The sequence below is a fragment of the Schistocerca gregaria genome, chromosome 7, assembly GCF_023897955.1.
Source record: "Schistocerca gregaria isolate iqSchGreg1 chromosome 7, iqSchGreg1.2, whole genome shotgun sequence".
In the NCBI taxonomy this organism is placed as follows: Eukaryota; Metazoa; Arthropoda; class Insecta; order Orthoptera; family Acrididae; genus Schistocerca; species Schistocerca gregaria.
This window is the reverse complement of record NC_064926.1, coordinates 71,570,022-71,595,417: the sequence shown is the minus strand read 5'-3', so window position 1 is coordinate 71,595,417 and position 25,396 is coordinate 71,570,022.

Here is a 25,396-nt window from a genome sequence, read left to right as displayed (position 1 = left end):
TGAGATCACATAGGACACACTTCAGGCGAAAAAAAGTAATGTCATTGCCATCAACAATAAACAAAGTAAAAAGTGAATTATAGGTATTAAATAAAACATCCTCCTGGCAGAACAGAGAAAATGGCATTCGCGTCCCGCCATCTTGTGTGTAGACGCACACTGAATCCCAAGGCAGTCAGGCATGTTGTAGGCACGTCTTCACGAAGAATATTGCATTTTCCGGTACATTGGACCGAGTCCTGGTATTACACAACCTCGCTGAAATCTCCTTCTAATACCTGGGACATCCCAGCTTCAGGGGGGATCGAAGAAGGCACTACCCAAAAAGTTGGGATAGTACTGACGGTATGGCGTATGGTGTGCGAGAAAAGTAAAGCGATCTTGCAGGAACGTCCAAAAATCAAGACTAGTCTTATCACCTTCATGGAACACATAAGAGATCGAGAGACCTTCTATACAGATCACAGCGTTGGTCTTCGTACGTGGGAAACATGTCTCATCTGGGAACAGAAGAGATTTCGGTGTAATGGCATGAGAGCCGTACGTACAAGAAAGGCAAGCATCTTCTGAATCAGCTGCCACACCTCTGTAGAACATCCACATATGAGTCGATGTTCGTCCGTATCAAGCGAGTGACAACGAGGACACAGCGGCGAATGTATCATTTATATGGCATTTGGACCAATTTGTGTGATGCATGTCGGACAAGCGCTCGTGTCTAGTAGGATATGGTGCACAGAACGCAAACCACGGGCCATGCGATCGTAGGATATAGGCTTTCCACAACATTCCGAGTATGATTTCTCATCATTAGGTGGTAAACATCACTTGCCATAGGGTTCCTGGCATTAGGTAAGTCGACATGGACATAACTGTATTCAACGGAAAAGGTCCTGAGAGAGGTAGAAATATGGGCTACTGGAACGGGTGCCACTCGAGAGGGGGGGGGGGGGGGGGGGACAGTCCATCAATCAGGTTTCCCGATAATCCGGTTCGCTGGCGGGTCCCCGACTTAACCATTGTACTTACAGAAAGGGATAAAGGGCAGCTGCTCTCGCTTGGACGTTGACAAGCCCGGGGCCGCCATCTCGAGGAGGAAGTGTCTGCGTGTCGTAGCGGACTTTGAAGATAAGACCCGCGCTTACAAAGTAGCCGAACGCCGCCTGAAGTTTGTGTGTCATTGCCTCTGGCAACGGTAAAATCTGTGCTAAATGGGGAAATCGCGAGACTAGATGAGTGTTGATAAAATCCACCCTTTGTAACATGTCCAACGTTCTCAGGAGGTTGCCACGAACGTTCGTGCGGATTGCTTGAAGCAGGCGTTTATGGTTAAATGAGATCGTACGCTGTATATCACGCATGAAGGTGATCCCCAAACATTTGAACTTGTCCACTAATGGCAATGGAGCCACACTCTCTACTGGAAGACCTCTACCGACCTACATAGCACTAGATTTCGTCAGGTTTACACGGCTGCCCGCAGCAGTCCCATACTGGCTGATCCATGCCAATCCCTCTCGCACTCCATCCTCCTATAGAACCAAGAACACCATCTGCATAGGCGCGGCAGATGAAAGCAGTCCCCCTCATTGTTATCCCTATCAGCTGGCTCCTCAAACCGCGTAACAGTGGCGATGGCGAAAAGCAGCATCGACAGCGGACATCCTTGACGGACCTACCGCATGACATTAATAGGGTTCGCCAAACGTCCATTGACCAGCACTCGCAACATGGCACCTCGGAGGAGTCGCAAGACGATTTCTATGACCCTGTGGGGAAAGGCTATCCGTCGGAGTACGTTTTCTAGAAAGGCATGACTCACTCTATCAAAGGCGTGGTCGAAGTCCACTGTCACTAAGGCACCGCAACTGCGGCAGGTCGTGGCCAGTGCCATGACGTCACGGTAATCGCTGAGTGCCGTCTGAATGTTACTATAACCTACAAAGCACGTATGATCCAGAGAGTTGACTTGAGGGATGACACGCCGAAGGTGAGTGGCAAGGATCCGGATAAAAATCTTGAAGTCACTATTTAACATGATCAACGGCCGATAATGTCCAACTCCCCGACCTCCCGATGGCTTGGGGACCGGGATAAGCAAGCCTTCTACGAATCTGCGTGGGAGGGTAATGTCAGGGTTCATCAGTGCGTGAGCTTATGATGTCGTGGAATGTGCGGTAAGACTCCAGAGAGACCCGTCTGAACCTGCGGCTTTGTTCGCCTCACCCTTATGAAGAACATCGGCGACGTCATCAGCCGTAATTGTCGCTGTGAGAATCTTCGCAGCAGCGTCGTCCACGGTACCTGTCAAGGAACGGAGGACATGAGTCGTTACCGCCATGTTCTGGTCCTCTGCTGCATAGGACTGCTTGTAGTCAATCGACAACCGTCTGACTTGTCGAGGGTGTTGACCAGCTTTCTCCGACAACGCTGCTTCTCTCGGATAATATGATGCATGGACGGGGGTGTGCATATTAATGTGCCTTCAAGGCGGTGACGCATAAGAGAAATTATCTTCGCCTTAATCCACTGAATTTCAACCTGTTTTTGAACAGAGGGGGCATGGTTTGAGACTTCCCGGAGAATTCTGAAGTAGTATTCCATGGTATGCCGTTGATACAGCATTTTGTCATCGAACGACGTAAAGCAGGTTTGGTGCAGTCGCTCCACCACTGGAGTGTTGAAGGATACGCTGGAAGGAGTCTCACACAGTTTTTCCACGTCGTTTCTAACACCTGCGTGCATTCCGGATCCTTGAGATGGGCGACATTCAGCTGGCACATTGGTCGAACGCACCACACCTTCTGCCTCTGGAGCGAAACAGTGCAAATGTTGGTGATATGGTCGGAAAAGACGGTAGGCCATAACCCAGCGTCAAGTGTGGCAGTTACGATTGCTTGGGAAATGTAGACATGGTCAAGAAGTCTTGCTGAATGGCTGGTGACGTACGCATATCCAGTTCGATCACCATGCACGCGGTCCCAAGTATCGGGGAGGCTCAGTTCTTGCATGAGCAGCTTGAGTTCCTGGCATGTGGTAATATGGGAATGTTGGCCCTTCTAGGACAACACACAACTGTAGTCGCCGCCAAGAATAATATGCTTGAAGTGATGTACAATCAAAGGAGCGACCTGTTCTGAATAGAATTGCGACCGTTCCCGTCGCTTGGCCATGCCCGAGGGAGTGCAAACATTGATGACTGGGACACCGTGGAAAGTCACAATGTCTACCTCAATGCCTTCCTCTAAAAGAATAGCTGTTCCACTGCCACCGTGAGCACACTGCGTGAGGTAGGGAACATAGCCATAGATATTAGGAAACGTCGCCAGGTGAACTTCGTGCAAAAGGGCAACATCGAGGTCCAACGCCCTCAACATTTCACGGAGTAATTGTATTTTGACAGGGGAGCCAATTGTGTTGACATTGATACAGGCAATACTGTAAGCCTGTCGTGAAATTGGGACTACCGGGACGCTCATGGAGGCACAAAGAGCAGCAGCGAACAGGAATGGTGTCTCAGTAGGCTGCTTATTCTCATCTAGTAACCCTTTCGATTAGCAGTCGTGGATTGGAGCAGCAGCATTCGCTGCTGTCTCAGTGGTGTGTGTTTCGTCGTCTACATCGTCATGGTGTGGGTCCAGTGGATACCTGTGGGGTCCGAAGAAGGCGTCATATCGGCGGTGAAACAGTGGTACTGGCTCAACTGCTGTTCAACGTCCATAGGCACAGCTCCTGGTGCATCCAAAGATGGTTGGACATCCGACCGGATGCAGACTGGTGCTTCCACCACGGAATCGTCCATCGAGAGAACATCTAGACAGTTGGAGTCGTCTTGAGTCTGCGTCCTGCAGATGTCATATGGGCCGATTCGCCGTTTCTGACGTCTCTTCAGCGACCGTTGCTTGTGCACGTGATCTTCAGTGACCGAAGGCGCCTAAGGGTTCAGGCACAAAAGCATCGGTAGGCGCAACCATGGAGTCAAGGGACATCCCCTGTCCTAGAGATTGCACATGTCGGGAGGAGGAGGCAAAGGCTTCGGTCAGTCCACAACAGTCTGAGGCATTACAGTGGCGAGATGTTGCAGTAGTAGGAGACAGTGGTGATCGCGGTCGGGGGTCGTTTTGGAGGACTTCGACAAACATCAGCGGTAGCGTTGTCGGAGCGGTCATGGCCAACAGGTTCCCATGGGGTAACTGTATGATTCTGCGCTGCAGACAGCTGAATCGGAGGTGTCGTTCTTTGTCTCATCCCGAGCATGTTTTCAGCTGACCATCATAAATAATAACTACATGGCAGCCACCAATATACAGGTAGCAAGGCATATGTTTGGCTAGCTCTGTACAGGTCTGTCGTACCCCACTGAGAACCACATATGTAGTGAACTGAACCCACTTTTCAGTTGTATGAGTAATCACCTTTCCATATGGGTGGAATGCAGATACCAGCTCTGAAGGCACCTCGAAAGGGAGATCAAATGCACATATCGTCCACAGTCCAAGTCCCACATGTTCCACATAACGTCACCGGTATGTCTTTCAGAGTCACAGAACTTAAGACCACTTCGAGTTGCACTTAGAATTTGTAGTGTCACCGCCAGACACCACAATTGCTAGGTGGTAGCCTTTAAATCGGCCGCGGTCCGGTAGTATACGTCGGACCCGCGTGTCGCCACTATCAGTGATTGCAGACCGAGCGCCGCCACACGGCAGGTCTACAGAGACTTCCTAGGACTCGCCCAGTTGTACAGCCGACTTTGCTAGCGATGGTTCACTGACTTCTACGCTCTCATTTGCCGAGACGATAGTTAGCATAGCCTTCAGCTACGTTATTTCCTACGACCTAGCAAGGCGCCATGATCCGTTTCCATTGATATTGTGAATCATGTACCATAAAGAGCGACGTTCTCCAATATTGGATTAAAGTTAAGTATTCCACCAGCTAATTCCGTTTTTCTCAGTTCTAATTCCCTTGTCATGTTCCAGACCTCACGCCAGCCTGCGTGAGCTGAGACGCGTGCATTTCGGCCTCCTTTAACCATACGGTTGGCTCTCCTGCCAACCACAACATTGGCGACTAGGCAAAAACGCGTTCTTATCGATATTGCCCTGATTTACTTGTGTAAGGGCTTCGCCACAATCTCCAGATGTACTGTCCGAATTTTATAGCTTACAGAATCAGCAGACGCAGGCCTTACTGGATGCCCTTGGACAGCTCGTCCAGGGTCAACGTGCGATGCAAAACGATGCGGCAGCAGCCGCTTCACCACTAACGCAGCCACAACACGCTGTTGCACAAACTTTTCGACCTTTTGTGTCTGCACTGGAAAGCTGGACGGAGTGGTCACGCCAATTTGGATTCCATCTCGACGCCTACAGAATTCAAGGTAACGAGCGGCAGCCTTTTCTCCTTTCATCCGTCGGAGTATCAACGTACCGTGTGATAGTCAAATTATTTCCCCGACGCGACGTAGCAACTCTGTCCTACGAAGAAATTTTATCTGCATTAGATGCATATTTCAAAGAATCAGTCAATGTGGTTGCCAAACGGTATACCTTCTTTCGTACAAAACGTACGGCAGGTCAGACTAATCGGGAGTGGGTTGCAATCTTGCAAGGCCTTACTAGGGATTGTGCCAATGTGGACTCCCTTATTCAGATACTATGGTACGTTATGCAATTACACAGACCGTTTCTGATGTTCGTATAAGGAAACAGATTAGGAAACTAGTCAATTCCTCCCTTCAACAAGTGATGGACATATTGGATCGGCAGGACACACTTGACTTTGCTCAGAAATCATTTGAAACTTCGCCAGCAGTGTGTCAGGTTCACCGGCCCGCGGGGCGAGCTGCACGGAGCAGTGAACAGCCCTCTCGCCCGGCCGCCCTGCTGCCGACAGGCTCTCAGCCACGTGTACCGCGCCGGCAAGCAAATGCAGTGATCAAATCATGCCCGAGGTGTGCCACTCAACATTCGCGTGAGAATTGCCCGTCACGCCAGGCTATTTGCTTTTATTGTAATATAAAAGGACATGTTCAGAGTGTTTGCCAGAAAAAGGTCAGATCGGAAGCTCAAAACCGTTCCAGGCCCTTTGCTTCGCGGCGGAATCTCAATCGAACCAAGGATACTCAGGCTCGCGAAACTTCGCCCATGGAAATTAATGTAGTTCATTCCACTCCGCCCAGTGCCACTCTCTCTAACAGTGACTGTGTTCGTCCCAAAAATAGTGTGCGTCGACATCGCCGGGACTCCCGTCAAGTCGCAAATGATTATGTACCAGTGTCAGTTTACGTTGCACGAGACAGTCGCTCTTGTCGTCAGCAGGACAATAAACTTTTTGTAGACTTGGACATTAACGGCAAAGTGTCGATACCGCAGCTGCAGTTTCACTGATCAAACCAGACAGTTACAAACTGCTGGGCACACCTCCGTTGCGTGCCGCAAATGTTCAGTTAACAAGCTATTCAGGGCAACGTATCCCTGTGTTAGGACAGTGCAGTATTCTTGCAACATACAAAGGACAAACAAAACTTGTGTCATTTTACGTCCTTCGTTCTTCTGCTGCCGTGAACTTGTTTGGTTTCGATTTATTTCAGTTGTTTAACTTGTCTACAGTAAATCAGGTCCTATCAGTGAACCAGACGGTGCCTTCAGACAGAGTTTCTCGTCTATGTGAAGAATTTGCATACATTTTTGCACCGGGCCTCGGTTGCGCTAAGAACTATAAAGCACATTTGGAACTGAAAGTAAACGCGCAACCGAAATTTTTCAGAGCGCGCAGTGTTCCCCACGCATTGCGTGATGAGGTCGCAAAAACATTACACGATTTGGAATCACAAGGTGTAATTGAACGTGTGCAGGCTTCTCTCTGGGCATCACCCTTAGTAATTTTGCCAAAACCTTCCGGAAAATTGAGACTGTGTGTGGACTTCAAGGCAACAGTGAATCCACAACTAGTGATTGCAACTTTTCCTTTACCCCACCCGGAAGATCTTTTTGACAAACTGTGCCCGGGTAAATATTTTTCGAAGTTGGACCTCGCAGATGCGTACTTGCAAATACCGGTGAACGAAGAATCCCAGCGCGTTTTGGTGGTTAACACGCATCTTGGTTTGTATCGATTCAAATGACTGCCATTCGGGTGTGCATCCGCCCCTGCATTGTTTCAGCAATATCTACAAACTGTTTGTGCGTCGGTCCCTACTGCAGCAAATTATCTAGACGATATTGTGATCTCCGTAAAGACGGAAGAAGAACATTTGGCCAATCTCAGAACATTATTTCAGGTCTTGCGACAAAATGGTCTTCGCTTGCGAAAGGACAAATGTGTGTTTTTTGCTCGGGACTTGCCATACCTGGGATATGTAATCAATGCCCAAGGCATACATCCCAGTCCAACGCACCTCCGTGCCGTACGAGGCTTGCCTTCTCCGCAGAATTTGAAGCAGCTACAGTGTGTGCTGGGAAAAATCAACTACTATAATAAATATGTGCCGCACGTCTCTCCCACTTCAGCTCCGCTTCATCGCTTACGCCGTAAGGGTGTTCCGTTCGTCTGGACGACGGAATGCGAACGCGCCTTTCGCCAGTTGAAATCGGCGTTGCTTTCCAATACTTGCCTTACGCCATTCGATCCCCAGAAGCCCCTCTTGTTGATGGTGGATGCATCGGATTTCGGGATCGGTACTGTGCTTGCGCACAAAGATGGATCGCACGATCGCCCTATCGCCTTTGCGTCCAAACTGCTCTCGTCTGCGCAAAGAAATTATTCACAGATCGAGAAAGAAGCATTGGCTCTCGTATTTGGTGTTACAAAGTTTCATGATTTCTCGTATGGTCATCACTTTACCATAATCACGGGCCACAAATCTTTGACATCGCTTTTTCATCCGACCAAGCCTGTACCTCCACGTACAGCGCAGAAATTCATTCGCTGGTCTATTTTCCTCTCGCAGTACCGCTACGATATCTTGTATCGGACCACTGCTAAGCACGGAAACGCCGATGCGTTGTCCCGCTTGCCTGTGGCTGAGGATAGGGCATTCGATTCCTCCGAACTTGCTTGCATGTTCATTGATGCGGAAACCGATGACGTGGTCGAATCGTTTCCGATTGATTTTCGTCGTGTAGCTACAGCCACAGCTGTCCTCGCTCCCGCTCTGCGTTTTGTTGCTACGCAATGGCCCTTGTCAAAGTCACGGATCGGGGACTCGTTGGTTCGCCGATTTTTTTGCTCACAAGGAGAAACTTTTTGTACGACGTGGTGTTTTGCTCTTGCGTTCTGATAATAATCAGTCCAGGGTCGTGGTCCCACGTTCGTTACAGTCCTCTGTCTTACAGCTTCTCCACCGAGGACATTGGGGTATAGTGAGAACGAAACAACTTGCTCGTCAGCACTGTACTTGGTTCGGAATCGATGCCGAGATTACGAATATGTGCTCTTCTTGCACGGTGTGTGCCGAACAAAAATCAGCACCACCGAGGAAATTCTTTGCATGGCCAAAAGCCACTTCCCCTTGGCAACGCTTACACATTGATTTTGCTGGTCCATTCTGGAATGCTCGATGGTTGGTTGTGATAGATTCATTCAGTAATTTTCCTTTTGTTGTCCGGATGTCTTCCACGGCGTCATCTGCCACCATCCAAGCGTTATCCGCTATCTTTTGCATTCAAGGTCTTCCACAGACTAATGTTTCCCACAGCGGCCCACAATTCATGTCCGCAGAATTTCAGTCATTCTGCAAGGCCAATGGTATTCAACATCTGACGTCCACGCCGTTTTCGCCACAGTCAAACGGTGCCGCTGAACGATTGGTCAGGACTTTCAAGTCACAGATGTTGAAGTTGAAAGAGTCGCATTCTCGGGAGGACGCGTTATTGCTCTTTTTGTCCTCGTATCGCTCTCAGCCCCGAGATGGTCGCTCGCCGGATGAGTTGCTGCACGGTCGTCCTCATCGAACCTTGATGTCTTTGCTGCATCCGCCACATCAGGCTCCTGTGCAACGGCAGACACCTGCTTTTGCTCCAGGCGACGTTGTCTACTATCGCCACTATCGAGGTTCACGGCGTTGGCTCGAAGGGCGCATTCTTCACTGCCTCGGACGCGCTATGTATTTAGTTTTGGGGGCCTCTGGTGAGGTACGTCGACTCCCAATCAGCTGCGCCTCTGTCGTCGCCAGGGATCTGCCGCTCGCCGTCTGCTTTCACCGACGGTGCCGTCCGGTCAGCGCCCCAGGGACCCATCTACTGGCTCGCCTCAGCCCCAGGTGTTACCGCCGCTGCCTTCCATTTTGCCCCATGGCGACGCGCCGCCGCCGCCGCCGCCTGTTCTCCCGCCGGCGACGCCCGCACTGGTCGCGTCACTGCAACCGCCGGGCGCTCCCTGGGTTACGCGGCGCCGATCGCTTCCCGTGACCAGTTGTCCTCCGACATGGAACTCTTGCCCGCTCCGGTCCATGTGTCGTCTTCGTCCGTCGGGTGACCCGGCCCGATGGAGGTCGACCCTTCGGCCCCTCCTGTCTCTTTACGGGCGCATATACCGCATGTTGGCGTGCACCCTGGAGCTGGTTTTCAGGCGTTTCCTCGCTCCCCGCGGTCCGAATAGCAGGGTGCGGGGGGCACAGCCTCGCCTGTTGTTAGGCTCCCCACCTCGTCGCATACGTCACATGGGGTCCTCCCCACGGTGGGCGGAAGCCTTATGCCACAACCGTACGCCGACTTGTGGGGGAGGAATGTGGTGTCACCGCCAGACACTACACTTGCTAGGTGGTAGCCTTTAAATCGGCCGCGGTCCGGTAGTATACGTCGGACCCGCGTGTCGCCATCAATGATTTGCAGACCGAGCGCCGCCACACGGCAGGTCTACAGAGACTTCCTAAGCTCGCCCAGTTGTACAGCCGACTTCGCTAGCGATAGTTCATTGACTTCTACGCTCTCATTTGCCGAGACGATAGCATAGCCTTCAGCTACGTTATTTCCTATGACCTAGCAAGGCGCCATGATCCGTTTCCATTGATATTGTGAATCATGTACCATAAAGAGCTACGTTCTCCATTATTGGATTAAAGCCACGTCCGTTTTTGTCAATTCTAATTCCCTTGTCATATTCCAGACCTCACGCCAGCCTGCGTGAGCTGAGACGCGTGCATTTCGGCCTCCTTTAACCATATGGTTGGCTCTCCTGCCAACCACAACAGAATTTTCTCAAATATGTCTTCGTTAAACAGTTTCACGTATACTGCACTGTTCACTATAGACAGGCGGATGCCAAAAAGATCATTGCAATCAATCTTGACTTCATTTCAGATAAACTACTCGATTCCCAGTACTTTTGGTCGGGGGATATTCAGGTGCAAAGTAATCTCTTAAGTGCCGATTTTCTGTGGGCATAAGCCATTCCTTGTCGAAGGAAATATAGCTCGCTAAGACGGCAGAATCACGTAAACAACTCCGCGAGCGAGCTGCGGGGCGAGGACATAAACAAGACGTCCGTGCCTCTTGCGTGCCGTAAGGCGACTGCCTTCGGCATGGAGCAGTGCGCACCGCTCTTCGCCTTCCACGCCGCTGCGCTGAGTGTTTCTTTGCTTCCCCGTCACCGGGCTAGTCAGTCGAGCAAGCTACACTACCGGCCATTAAAACTGCTACACCAAGAAGAAATGCAGATGATAAACGGGTATTCATTGGACAAATATATTATACTAGAACTGACATGTGAGTACATTTTCACGCAATTTGGGTGCATAGATCCTGATAAATCAGTACCCAGAAAAACCACCTCTGACCGTAACAACGGCCTTGATACGCCTGGGCATTGAATCAAACAGAGCTCGGATGGCGTGTACAGGTACAGCTGCCCATGCAGCTTCAACACGATACCACAGTCCATCAAGAGTAGTGACTGGCATACTGTGACGAGCCAGTTGCTCGGACACCACTGACCAAACGTTTTCAATTGATGAGAGATCTGGAAAATATGCTGGCCAGGGCAGCAGTCGAACATTTTCTGTGTCCAGAAAGGCCCGTACAGGACCTGCAACATGCGGTCGTGCATTATCCTGCTGAAATGTACGGTTTCGCAGGGATAGAATGAAGTGTAGAGCTACGGGTCGTAAGACTCCTGAAATGTAACGTCCACTGTTCAAAGTGCCGTCAATGTGAACAAGAGGTGACCGAGATGTGTAACCAATGGCACCCCATACCGTAACGCTGGGTGATACGCCAGTATGGCGATGACGAACACACGCTTTCAATGTACGTTTACCGCGATGTCACCAAACACGGATGCGACCATCACGATGCTGTAAACAGAACCTGGATTCATTCGAAAAATGAGGTTTTGTCATTCGTGCACTCAGATTGGTCGTTTAGTACACCATCGCAGGCTTTCATGTCTCTGATGCAGCGTCAAGGGTAACCGCAGCCATGGACTCCGAGCTGATAGTCCATGCTGCTGCAAACCTCTTTGAATTGTTCGTGCAGATGGTTGTTGTCTTGTAAACGTCCCCATCTGTTGACTCAGGGATCGAGACGTGGAAGCACGATCCGTTACAGCCATGCGGATAAGATGCCTGTCATCTCGACTGCTAGTGATACGAGGCCGTTGGGATCCAGCACGGCGTTCCGTATTACCCTCCTGAGCCCACCGATTCCATATTCTGCAAACAGCCATAGGATCTCGACCAACGCGAGCACCAATGTCATGATACGATAAACCGCAATCGCGATAGTCTACAATCCGACCTTTATCAAAGTCAGAAACGTGATGGTACGCATTCCTCCTCCTTACACGAGGTATCACAACGTTTCACCAGGCAACGCCAGTCAACTGCTGGTTGTGTATGAAAAATCGGTTGGAAACTTTCCTCATGTCAGCACGTTGTAGGTGTCGCCACCGGTGCCAACCTTGTGTGAATGTTCTGAAAAGCTAATCATTTGCATATCACAGCATCTTCTTCCCATCGGCAAAATTCGCGTCTGTAGCACATCATCTTCGTGGTGTAGCAATTTTAATGGCCAGTAGTGTATAATGGTCAAATCTACAGGAAGAACACTCTTAAGTTCACCTGCTCAAATGAATACGCACAACCCAAAGCACTGGCCGTCCAACGCTTCCTACGTGAAGATCTGAAGATCCCAGAAAAATTCGACGAAAAAAACACAGCAAGACATCAGAATCGACCTCCGAACCCCCTCCGCAGGAAGGGGAGATTGCAATTAACTCTGACAGAGTATACGATAACTCTTTCTTCTCTGCCATGGAGACATGTCATCCCCAGGACGGTTAACCGTCCAACAGAGATCGTGCGTGAGCCCCGCGCCCAGAAGCCATGGAACGTAGCACGCCCGCCGTCACGGGCGCAATTGAGCCGACTCGGCCAGTGCTGCCACCTCTCACCGATGTTAAAACTGACGGACGTTTTTCATGTGCGAATGACACGGATTTCCCACCTCCAACTGATGCAGAACTGAGATCTGTTCCCCCGTTAGACCAACACTAAAATGGGGGATTTTTCTACGACAACTCCTGTGACTTCTCTGGCTTTCCAGAATCCACCACGACAATCTTCACCATCTGCGAAGCTATCGTCAGCACGTATCCCCCATCAGGCATACCGAATAGCTACTACAGCACTAATAACGTCGGCTCCCACGTTATACTTCAACTGCTCCGTGACACGCTTAAAGCAGCGGACATCGACATCGCCCTGTTACAAGATGTGAGGACAGCAACTTGGACCGGGTGTTGTGGATACGAGACGTACGCCGCCCCGTCAGCAATGGAACACGCAGGCGCAGCCATCCTCCTCCGAGAAGGGATTGCAGTTTCCGATTCGCTAATATCTCTACGGCGCGAGGGGTGCCGTAACAGTTGAAGGAATCAAAATCAACAGTCTCTACGCCCCATAGGGTTCTGATAAACGGAGGGATCGCTCCCAGTTCTACGCAGAAGATATCACGCCTTTATTCCTCGGCAGATACGATCATCTCACCGTAGGTGCAGATTTCGACTGTGTTCTCTAGCGTAGAGGCCAATACCCTCATTTCGCCACATGTCCGCTTCCTCGTCCACCGCCTTCGTCTCCTCGACACTTGGAGAGCGGTACACAGCGACCGCCCGGGGCATACACACATCACGAGATACTCCGACAGCCGACTGGGTAGAATGTACATCTCTTACGCTCTAAAATTCGTTCTCCTCGACGCGGAACGCTGACCATCTGCCTTTTCGGATCATGACCTCTACATCTGTACCATGAACCTACGTAGGCAATCTATATGGTGCAGTGCAGGACCTAGGAAATTCAACGTCACGCTACTGCGCGACCTTGAATGTCGACAACAGGTCACTGACATTTGGCCCAGTTGTGGTCAACGCATCACGCTTTACGAGACCACACTGCAATGGTGTTACTGTGCACCAAACCGGCCAGCCGACGCACGTTGACACAGAGCCAAAGCCAGGAGTTATCATCACACTACTATAGCACTCTGTGAGCTCATGGATCAACCTGCAGACTAGAAACAGGTTTCAGGTATTTTATATGTTCTGGACACATCTTCAGAGTCCAGTTTGAAGCTTTCACCTTACTGAAGCGGGATGGTGGCCTCGATCTGGCTATTGTGAGAGCCAGGACTACGGCATTTTACACCAGTACTATGCTCCGGTGATGGAAAAAGCAAAATGGTAGTTTTACTGGAATGTTGACCGCCAATCTCGCAACTGTTTTGGGACGCCCACCGACATCTTTGGCACACATCCCATTTCCGATGTCGCATATCTGCCGTTTTTTTCTGGAATACAGCTACATATGCACCGAGCTCCACAGGACCAGGAAGACGACCACCCACGATATCTACTGCCTTCTCCGAAAGTCCCCAACCCGAAACCCCGTCGAAGCACGTCACTCCCAGGTTTCATGGCCTGCAATATAGAAAACGATCCACCAACCATACCACACCACTGACACCACCGCGATGTGATAGCTCCTCATCAACGGCAAATATACAACAAGACAGAAACTGCATTGCATCGCCCTGGTGCACTCACCCCTGTGCCTCAAGTGCAATGTCGAAGATACAGATTTACGTTTCCAGTGTGGGTCAGCAGCAGCTGTAAGGACCCTCGTACAGAATATTGCGGCTCTCTACTTCCGAGCACCACCAAATCACGTTTCTCCTACCATGATGATATATCACGACAAGACCTGCTTTCCATTATCTACATAGCACGCCACCATATGGATCACTGGCGTGGCTATCAACTGTCTCTTACGGGACGACATCGTCGATCTGGCGGACTTTTGGACACGCCTCTAAGTACATCACCACACCCTCCGCCGACATCGACACTATCAGGCTACATTCGCGAACTATTTACATAGTATTTTCGCCAGTTAGCCTCGGAGATGGAATCTCAACGAAAAGTGCCACCCGAGACTGGACGATACCATGTGCCCCTTCTAAAAGTCTTCTAAGTTTCTTCCCCCTTACACATGTTTATCCTTTTCACGCACAGCTCTCTATCTGCAGCCTATTTTCTTTCTTCCATGTTCCCTTATAAAAATAATATAAAAGAAGTTTGGTTGCTGCTGATTGTGAAACAGTATACTTATTTACATGCACAAAAAAAGAAAAGAAAAGGTGGTAGAGCACTTGCACGTGAAAGGCAAAGATTCCGAGTTTGAGTCTCGGACTAGCACACGGTTTTAATCTGCTAGGAAGTTTCATATCAGCCCACATTCCACTGTAAAGCTGAAATCTCTCTCTGGTAACTCTAAATTCAGTATTGAGTTCCAATCATATTTTTCCTCTATATATGGTATGGAAATATTCACAACCATCAATACTATATAAATTATGTAGCAGTAACTAGCAGATGTTTCTAAATAAATTAGTATTGCTAAAGTTATTGAGTTTCACCATTAGAGCTTCCACTTATATAGAAGAAATTTTATTAGCACGTTAAATATAGTTTATGAAGAAAATGACTATAAAGAGTAATGTCCATAAGGTAATGTATCTATTTTATTTTCCAAAACATATCTTCATTCATCATGAAGACTCAATGCTCTCATGTTTACCTTAGTTATATAGATTTCGTGTTTTACACTTCAAATAATATTAGTTGTTCTGTACTGTTCTGTGTTGTTGAACAAACAATCTGTATAACCTCCTAGGCTTATTTTATTTTTAAGAACACATTTATTCATTCACATTTTGTTTTGGTCCTTGTTACCAACTCTATAAGCATACATTTTTCTCTCAAACTGCAGAAATCTTCTATTATTTTTTCATTACATTCATCTTTTATTTTCCTTTCTTGTGTACATAAATATCTGCTGGCTAACCACTTGTACCATAATGATCAATCATCGATTTCATGTCTTTATAAAAATCATTATCATATTGTTGGTGTAACTGTCCATATCTTGATAACACAAATCAAACTTTTCTCCATATTTTGGTTTCACATTTCTATAGTAAAAATCATACATCATTTCTTTAGACAAATCAAGTACACTTATACCCAATTAGATAGGTTTGTTAAATTTGATTTTTGTCTTCTTCATATGGATAGCACAAAGATTTTAAGTAAATATTGTAGAGTTGGCTTTGATACAAGTTTATCACACTTTTATTTACCTGAAACTAATTTTATATCTATTTTGCTTCTTATGTTTTCCTAACATACTGTTTAAGATTTCCACAGCGAACCACATAATTCTTTCAGTCACTCAGAGCACTCAACAACTTACTATCCTTCATTCTTGACACAATTTTATTCTCAGAAGCTAGTGGAAGATCTTCATATAGATCTTGTAATTATTTTGCATGTCCTAAATCCACTGGAAGAAAGTAACATTGTTCTGAATTATATTTTACATTCTTTATCTATTTTTCCCAATAGCTTAAACAGAAATGGATAATTTAACCATTCAGATACACGATATGGTATATATTAACCCATAGCATAACCATACAGATTATTTGAATCTAAATTTGCTAAATAATTTGATATCTTTTTGAGACCATAGTCCTTCATACTTTATTATTTTGCTTTATGTATTTTTACAACACTGTGATGTACCACCTGTTTTTCCTTTTTCTACCATAAGAATCACATCATAATTGTGTAATAGTTCTTGTGGTTATCTAGTCATTTTCAGCATTGCACCCCAAGATAGTCCTTGTGCATTAAAATACCAAGATGGATCTAAATCATAAGCATTTATAGAAGTTTAGATAAACTTCTCAAAACATCAGTCAACAACAATACATCAGGTTTAAGATACAGATCATGATATTTGCCAAATTAAGCTTTTATGTAAATAATTTTACCACTTATTTCACAGTCATTCAGTTTATTCTAAAATCTTCTTTTGCTAGTAGTTCCATCTCATCAAATTTTTTTCCGAAAATACTTGTAATCGTATCTATAGACATTTTTTATGATCAATACATTGAGCAAATCTTGTGAGAAAAATTTCCCAGTGTTATCATTTGATTCTTGTGCAAACTGGGTGAAAGTTTGTCAAGTGAAGATTCCATAATTTTGAATGTATTGATAAATCTCATCTTCAAATTTTCTGTCACCTTGACCCAACTAAAGTATCCATCTTCTTTGCCAGATATTAAATCAATTTGTTTTTATCATACTTAAGTTCTTTTACAAACTGATGTGAGTCATATCCAGATAAATTATGTAAATAAATTGGTACAGAACTCATATGGATTAGTTCTAGATTAAAATATTATGTAAGGATTAACATACTTTCCTGTTAAATGATTTTGATGAAGAATGTTTTTCTTTTTCTTTGAGTTATGACATTAATAAATTGTTTATGATTGCATAGCAAATGGTCTTTACAGAATGTACTTGGTATTGTAACAGAATCCACTTAGTTCATGTTTTTGAAATTTCATGCATAACATGATTCTGCATTTGGTTGACAGTTACCCAACTTTAAGAACAAACTTTCGAAATCAGAAAAAGTAACAAATGGAACTTTTTGGCATTGTTAGTAATTATTAAAATGTTCATGTGAACCTTTCTCTGGTAATTCCATTTCTAATCTTTCATTAACTAAACAGTCTGGAGTATGATTAATTGATTGTCCTTTACTATTGAAGTGGAGTAAATGTATATCACAAATAAATTTTGTTTCTTCATGTTTATTAGTTTGACTTGAATTACTTCCATTCTTAAAATAAAGGAGATTTAAAAGCTTCTCTTTCTTACATTTTTTGACATTAAATGTATATTTTCCATTAAATGAGTAGTTTTGATAGACACATTGATTCTAGTCTTAATTTTTGAAACATTACCAGCCACTATAGCAAATTTAAACCTTTCAAGCTTCTGATCAAGCTCAAGATCAACATTTTTTTAATAACTGTTTCTGATTTTTTATTCACAGAGTATAGTGCAGACATTTTAGGCGACAGGAAACATTTTTGTCTGTTACTAGATCATTAATACATGATTTTATCTGGTAATTCGATGTAAGATTATGTTCTCAGTGGATCATATGTCTCAATTCCTAGTTGCAAATGAATAATTCTACTTATTGACCATCCTGATCCTCATGCTTCAAAATTAATATTTTTGATAAAGTATATCATTCACAAGTCATAAGTTTTTAATCCACTCTGTCATTTGTGATCCTGCAGTTCTGTGTGTGGAACTTAAATTCCAACATATGCTCATTTGTCTGTATATGGTACTCACAAAAAGTATAAATGTTACTTTCAAACTATCATGTACTCTTCGATTATCTTACATAGTTCTTGTAATTTTTTATGTCAGTGGATTCAAGAAGTTTGGATCAAGCAAATTTAGATGGTTCTCGAAATTTATAGTTTTTAATCTACCCGAAAATGCAGATATTGGATAATGATTAACAATTTTTCTTTTTTTTGGCGTCCCCAAATAGACTAGTAGAAAAGTAAATGTTTTTTCAATGATTTTCCTGCTTAGATTCGAAAATTTCATCATCAAAATGAGTTAGTTGTTTCCAAAGAGTTCCTCCTTTATGTCTATTAATAACTGTAATTAGACCAGACTTATTTAATTTACTAAATCATTTCAAATTATTTATTTTACATTAATCACAAAGTTGGGCAACTGTGAATTGCTTCATTTTAGTCTAGTATTTATTAAAAATAAAATTTGTAAAAAACTAGGATTTCAATGTTGTATTGGTGAAATTCCTTATTTAATATATATTTAAAAACATAGTTTAGCCACTTTCTGATTTTTTAATTTTCATGCTTTCTATAACACATTTATTACATTTATGTGAATGACTATCATTATGTGACAGATATTTGTAAATAGTACTTAAATAATTAATCTCTTGACAATTGTTATATGTTTTTCAGGATGTATAAATTTGTTCTTAATTACTTTTCATTGAGAGCAATATTTTTCAATCGCCTTCACACAGAACCCATCGTAAGTGATTTTTATAATAATGTATAGAAATAATTTTTCCATATATGCAAGGAATTCGTTTTTCAATGTTCACTCTTACATGATATTCATTTACACATTGCTTACACATCGTTCTATAACCATCTTTTGTGTATTTATGTGACGTAAAATTATTAATTCATTCAAGTCAATTCTCTATTCAGATTAGAGATTATCCATTTATATAAAAAAATTTTAGGAAAGTAACATTTTACAGTTTTTACGATGTATTTTTAATACATTTATTACCTCAGAAACTAATTCTGGTGACTTATAAACATCCAGATGGAGATAAATCAGTTGTACTAGCTCTAACCACTTTTTTTGGAACTCACTATACTTATAGAAAACATCATTCTTGAAAAATACAGCTATCCATTAATCTAACTAAAAGGAAAATTCATTCCTGTTGATACCCCTGGAAATTCCCTAATTATAACAGCACATCCTTTTAAAGCTACATGAGTGCATCTCTGCATAAAAGGTGTTCATTAAATAATAAAAATATTATTCCTTATTATGTTCTAACTACACCTTTTAATTTAAAATTTCGAAGTCATCCTATATAAGACGCTGTTTTGGGATATCCTGAAGTTAATTGTAATGTATTCAGATGTATTTTATATATCATTCTGCCAATAAATAAAACAAAGTCACAATTTGGTCTTTGATATATTCCATCTCTTTTTTGTAGATCTTATGGTAAAAAAATTAGCCAATTAGTTATTTGCTGGGATTCATGTCATTATCTATCCACACCTATATGTGATAAAAAATATATATAGTTCCATTCACCAATAGTAAGTGATCGAACTTTTTGATTTGACATGAAGATTCAGTTTTTCAGGCGAAGCAGCAGTAATTTTCTCACCTGTGTAGCTACTGATGCTTTTTTACGATACAAGCTTTGAATACCAGAGACATCATCTTGAGGTAATTCGAAGCGGGAATCATTATATTACAGATACATTATTGCTCCACCAACAACAGTATGTTCTAATCCTTATACATGGCCAACTTCATGAACCACAACTTCAAATAAATTTGTGTTACCTCTTGGTGTACTTCCAAGTACCATGATGTGTATTTCTAAAAGACGAATAATCATATTTGGAAAGACGCATGACCTAGCACTTCGCATTTTAGATCTAGATCCTAATAACAGTGATAAAATATTTCAAAATCACATACACATCTTTTATTTGTAATTAGTGTCAAGACTTGTCATCTTGATAAAATTGAATGTCAGCATATTTTTGCCATAAAGGAAATGCTGCCTTTGTCACTTGTAATATCTTTTTAACTGCGCCTTTATAACGCCATTTTTTATTTCATTAATATATAATAGTTCTACAGTCACTATTTATATCATTCAAACAACATTGAGGCTTATTCACAAAATTTAGTTTCTTCATTTAACTCACCAGTTATTTCTAGACCATGTGTCTCTTAAAATCTCATTAATTCTTCACTAAATTCATCATCACTCACTTGAGTAAGATTTGTATCATTCTTATTATCTGAGTAACCATAGTAATACAAATACTTCATTGTTTTGCTCTTTTCATCTGCAACTAATAATTTTACAAACAACAACAGTAGAGGTAACTTGATTTATGTATAATTAAAATATTATGAAACTAAACGACCTAGCGAGGTGGCGCAGTGGTTAAACACTGGACTCGCATTCAGAAGGACGATGGTTCAATCCTGCGTCCAGCCATCCTGATTTAGGTTTTCTGCGATTTCCCTAAACCGCTCGAGGCAAATGCCAGGATGGTTCCTTTCAAAGAGCATGGCCGACGTCCTTCCCTGTCCTTCCCTAATCCGATGAGACCGATGACCTTGCTGTCTAGTCTCCTTCCCCATGAACAACAACAACTAAACGATGTTTGAAAATTTTAACCCAGTGAGACACCAACCTTAAAATTTCATGAAAATTATCAATAATTGTCAATGAATTAAAAAATGAAGTGTAATAAAAATGTTTTCCATTAAATAGATCTGGCACAGTCTGAAGGCTGCTTAAGCAGCCTAGCCTCTTGATCAACAACAAGCTTACACATAACAATAAACAAGTGGTTATGATACTGACATAAAAATAATCATTGGTATAAAGCTAAAGATGGTGCTGTAGTTTTAGAATATAAAAATAGCAAAATCTGATGAAGATGGCAAAACAATTTAAGACAATTTAAGGTTCCCCAGTTTTGGAGGGTGTAACATATAATTGCAAAAATACATTATTTATCAATGAGGAAAGCATCTATTCCTTAATTTTAAAATCACAAAAAGGAGCAAAAGTATTTGAAAAGTCGGTTACTCATGAAGTTTCTAGTATCGATTCGTAAAAATAGGAATTATGAAATGAAAGAGAAAATAACTCACTTAGAAAATTGAAACAAAATAAAAGATCAAAGTACACAAGGCTTCAGAGAAGGAATTCATGATGCAATAGGAATAATAAGTGGAAGCAACAGAGAAATATTTACATCAAAATCCACAAAAGCAGTTGTAAATTATGGAAGACAGAAATCCACAGTTTGAAGAATGAAGGATTAATTATGATCCTAACTCAATACGTTTATATCAAAGAATGAAAGGAATTCTAAGACCTGTTTCTTGGAATGATATAAAAATCTTCACCAAAATTGAGATTATATTCCTTTAATAACATTTCAACACATAGGACAAGAAACGAAGACAAATAGATCAGCTTTCAAATGGATATAATTTGGTTATCTTTGAACAATGATAAAATTAATCAACTTTAAATGAAAATGAATTGATTTGATGTGATTGACATTAATCATATATTCATTGGCAATAAGTTAATTATAATAGATTTTCACAAAATTATAATTTCTTAATCCTGCAGGATTTGTGGCATGTTTAGTACCATTAGTAGTCACTGTGGACTGGCACTGCACATGGCGATAAATATAGATTTATAAGTAAAGTCAACTAGTAATTGAGAATATGCAGTTTCCTATGTTTAATTTTAATATGCTAACTACATGCTTTTTATAAAGCCATAAGTTTGTCCATTTCCATTTAAATTGTATTTTTCCAATTTCCACTGAAACTGTAAGTTTTGTAATATATTACAATTTTTATCTCTGCATATGAAAAAGGTCTATAATAATATCATAAACAGGATGATGGTACCTATTGGTTATCACAGTTGTTAAGTTTACACAGTACAGCCACAGTCTCCTGTTTTTAAAGATTCTGAAGAAATAACACTCACATGATCCAAACACAAATCTTTACTAAATGTGCCGGCCGAAGTGGCCGAGCAGTTCCAGGCATTACAGTCTGGAACCGTGCGACATCTACGGTGTCAGGTTCGAATCCTGCCTCGGGCATGGATGTGTGTGATGTCCTTAGGTTAGTTAGGTGTAAGTAGTTCTATGTTCTAGGGGACTGATGACCTCAGCAGTTGAGGCCCATAGTGCTGAGAGCCATTTGAAGCAATTTTACTACATTTGCAGCAATTGTACCTGGTAGGTCTGTTCTTTCCACCATCACAGTATGCCCAACGTCCTTTTTGTTTGATAGGATTTATGATGGGACTTGCTTTCACTTCAGTTTGTAAAATTCCACAAATCCTTGAAGGAATATTCGACAGTATGTTATTCATGTTAGCTTGGATTCATATGTGTTCTGTAATAAGCTCATAAGACAAGAGGCACAGAAAATCTCTACATGGAGTAAACTGTTTGGGTTACCAGCAGCAGGAATCAGTATAGAACTGATCCCTCCAACATTGCGTAACGAAAAAATGTGAGGCCATTGGTGAGCATGTCTTACACAATTTTATAAAAACTCAATTTTTCACACATGTTGCACCTCCTTTCATCTGCCTGTCTCTTCGTCAACACTATCATCATGGTGAGGACTAAACACTAGACGTTTTTGGCTTTGTTGAGAATATATGTTAGTGCAAGATTAATATTTTTCAGAAGGCAAACATATTTGAACCCACTTGACACTTACTAGGCTCGGTAATCCACGTGCAATTTTTTTTTTGGTATGGTTCCTAATAAAGTTAGCGAAAATTGTTTTTCAATGTTTCAAGCAACTGAAGACTGGTAAATCAGTTATCTGCTACTATATTCCTGTTAGTCCTTTGATGGAGGTACACAATCTCTGAATGGCAATGGTTGGAGCATTACTTACATAATATAGCCCCTCTGGTAGTGTGACAACATAACCTCCACAGCAGTAATATGTTTTCTGGTGTCACAAGGAGACCATATTTGTATTCTGTATTTGTTCATCTCGCTGGGTATTTATTGTCTAAACTGCCACTTGCCTTGAAATGCCTGTAACTTCTAATCGATTGTCAGGTAACTGAAGGGAGTTTATGATGTTTTGCAATTTTACACAAAAATGTCAAAAATGTTTCTTATTGGAGCTAATGTGCATATTTCAGTCGTTATTCCCTTGTTAACTTGTCATCAAATCGCAGATGTCTGAAAATGAAGGGAAATATGCACAGTGACATGGTGAGCTTGAAAATGTTGCGTAGAATATCTACATATGTGTGGTTAGCTTTCGTAATTCCAGCCGAATACAGTAACCCTAATAGAACTTGGATTTGACTTCCAGTCATTGCATTGCAGTCCTTCGCTATGGAAAATTTAGCTCTCTGGGACTCAATAAACAGGTCCGTGTTTGGTAGTGTTGTGCTGATAATATCATCAGTAAAAACATTATTCCAAAATTCAGTTGGCGTTTTCAGGTGTTTTAGAGTAGCCTTTACTATTGGAAGGTAAGTCATTATATTTTAGGACCTGGTTCTAAAATTTTTGGAGGCACAGTTTATTCCATTTCATAAGCTGGTCTTTTACAACACACATGAAACTGTTTGTGATATTGTCAATAACGTCTTCAGCATGAGACACCTATTGTTCTGTATCTGATTTTTCACGATGCCCTCATACCTCATCTACACTTCCTTCACATTCGTCATCAAAGTCACCTTCATGTCATTCCCTGCCAAAACCTCAGATGGCGACTTACTGATCCTTACAGACTCTTTCATACTCATCTGCTACACAAATATTGAAGAAAAATAAAAAATAAAAAATTGATGAATAGAATAGTTAACTAAGCTAAATTCAACAAAACAATGTAAGTAATAGAAAGTAAAACTGCACTAATAAGAGACTCCTTGACATCTAACAACAATATGGCAATATGGCTAACCTGTTATTATTACTCTTATAGCCAACACCGCAAATTACATGTTACAACGATGGTCACATGGGAATGTGAATCAACAATTGTTGACAATTCCACCATCAAGGTTCCACTCAGAACAAAATTAAGGATTAGTGATGGTAGAAAGGTACACAGGTCATATGATACCTATGTCCAACAAGATGAAAAGGAAACAAAAAATTTATCACTTCAGACTGTAAGGGTTAATAACATATCTACCCAAAGGACAATTGATTTTTCCCTTTAACCATTTGTCAACATATTCTTTGTGAGAAATGCGATTACAACTAGTTTTTACAAACTGATTATATTGAATGATTCATAGAAATTCTAACATTTTGCAATTTTTTCCCTGTAACTTTAAATTTAAATTCTTCTTGTTTACTTCCTAGGTCATCCTGATTTAATGTGTTGAGAGTCACGAATGAAATCTTCAGACTGTTCTTGATCCAATACCAGGCTTTTTTATATATTCATATTTTTGCTAATTTAACCTATTTAGACATTCTCTTGTAATGTATTCAGAAATTTCATGATTTATATATTCCCAATTTAATTTATCATAAAATGCTCCTATACAATAAAATCAAGATCTGAATTTTATTTGCTAAACAAAATTCGCATAATTGTAGAAAATTTCTTTTTTTTTTACACAAGTTGAATTGCCTGCCTAAATTCTTCTTCTGCAACTTATACTTCATTTACTTCATTGTTATTATTAGTGTCATTGTTATTATTACTACTATTTTATAATAATATTTGTTGTTCTCAATATGAACAATAATTTCATGCCTTTTAACTTAGAACAACTGTTAATTGATATTTTTTCTTTGCTTTAGCTTATAATTCATTTACTTTCAGACTATTTAGATTCACCGTTTACGAGAAATTTTTAATGGAAAAACAGAAACTGTAATTTAAAAAAATTATAAAAACCCAAATACCATCCATTCTGAAGTTAATTAACAACATTTTTTATTAAAATCGTTACCACCTGAGAAATCTTCTTAAACAAAGAATGAAATGCTATGTATTTAGATTCATATTTCCTTAAAAAAAGTAATATGTCCATTTCACTGACTGGTTTAAATTTGAAATGTTCCTTTATTCTTTACTCATTAAGGAATTTCCGTCTATCATTTGAGACCATAGATAGTAAAAATTAAACAAATTATCAATAATTCGATGTTTTTTAACTTAGAACAACTTTTATTTCATAATTCTTTTGCTTTAGCTTATAATTCATTTACTTTCAGACTATTTAGATTCACCATATACAAGCAATTTTTAATGGAAAACAATAAATGTTATTTCAAAAATTTATAAAAACCCAATTTCCATCAATTTGAAATTAATTAACAACTTTTTTGGTTAAAATTGTTACCACCTAAAAATATTCATAAACAAAGAATGACTTTCTAGGAATTTGGATTTATATTCCTATAAAAATAAGTAATATATCCATTTGACTAGTTGGTTTTAATTGTGAAACCTTTCTTTATGCTTTATTTGTTAAGGAATTTCAGGGTCTATCATGTGAGACCATGAATAGTAAAAATTAAACAAACAAACTTAACTTAATTTCATAACACCTTTAAATAATTATTACCAACAGCGATCTGAGTCCTTAAAATATGAATACATACAAAACAATTTCAAACAAGTAACACCTAATAATTTAGCCCAGAAAACTTGG